The sequence below is a fragment of the Propithecus coquereli genome, unplaced genomic scaffold (genome assembly GCF_000956105.1).
Source record: "Propithecus coquereli isolate 6110/MARCELLA unplaced genomic scaffold, Pcoq_1.0 Scaffold386, whole genome shotgun sequence".
NCBI classification, from domain to species: domain Eukaryota; kingdom Metazoa; phylum Chordata; class Mammalia; order Primates; family Indriidae; genus Propithecus; species Propithecus coquereli.
In genome coordinates this window covers 870,696-871,697 of record NW_012149574.1, presented here as the reverse complement: position 1 = coordinate 871,697, position 1,002 = coordinate 870,696, and the positions used below count along the sequence as shown (strand labels likewise).

Here is a 1,002-nt window from a genome sequence, read left to right as displayed (position 1 = left end):
GAGGAAATTTTCAAATACTGTATAAGCTCATATAGTGAAAAGTGAGTGGTCCTTCCAACCAAGACCACTTTAATGTTCTTCCTGGGAGATAACTATTGTTAGCAATTTCTTATGTATATTTCTCCAAAATTTCTGTATGTATTTAGGAATATACATACAAAAAAGAACTTAAATGGGAACAAACTGTGATTATTGGTTTGAATCTTTAGACTTTTTTTTTTTTTTTGAGACAGGGTCTTGCTCTGTTGCCCGGGTTATAGTGCAGTGGCGTCATCATAGCTCATTGAAACCTCAAACTCCTAAGCTTGAGTGATCCTTCTGCTTCAGCCTCCTAAGTAGCTGGTACTACAGGCACACACCACCATGCATAGTTAACTTTTCTATTTTTTGTAGAGACAAAGTTTCATTATGTTGCTCAGGCTGGTCTTGAACTCCTGGCCTCAAGCAATCCTCCTGCCTTGGCTTCCCAAAGTGCTAGGATTACAGGCATGAGCCACGGCGCAAAGCCTAGATTTCTTTTTTATTAGCACTACTTATAGTTCCACTTCATTGTTTTAATGGCTTCCTAGTGCTCATTTGAATGATTGTATCATAATTTATTTAACAAATTCTCTATTGATGGCCATTTTGGTTGCTTCTTGTCTTTTACACTAATGTCACATTGATCCTTCTTGTACATTATTTCTACCCACATGTTCACACATATTGTAGGACAAATTCCATGCAGTGGAATTGTGAAACAAACGGTAATGAGCATTTAAAAGTTTTATACTGTTGTTAAGTTACCCTCCAAAGAGGCTGTACCGATTTTCATTTTCATCAGCAGTATGTGTTAATACTTGTTTTGCCTCACCTCAGGAACTCTGCTTTATCAAAGTTTGGTAAGTAGAAATGGTGTTTAATCATTGTTTAAATACGTATTTCTTTAACTATGAGGGAGGTTAAACATCCATTTATGTATCTATAGAATATTTGTATGTCTTTTTCTGTGACTCTTTCTCT

General features: G+C 35.9%; 1 protein-coding gene across 1 annotated transcript in view; it reads left to right on the top strand.

The window, feature by feature from the left end:
• GRAMD1C (GRAM domain containing 1C) overlaps nt 1–1,002 on the top strand; it is a 143,495-nt gene that overhangs the window by 35,495 nt on the left and 106,998 nt on the right. The window lies entirely within an intron of this gene.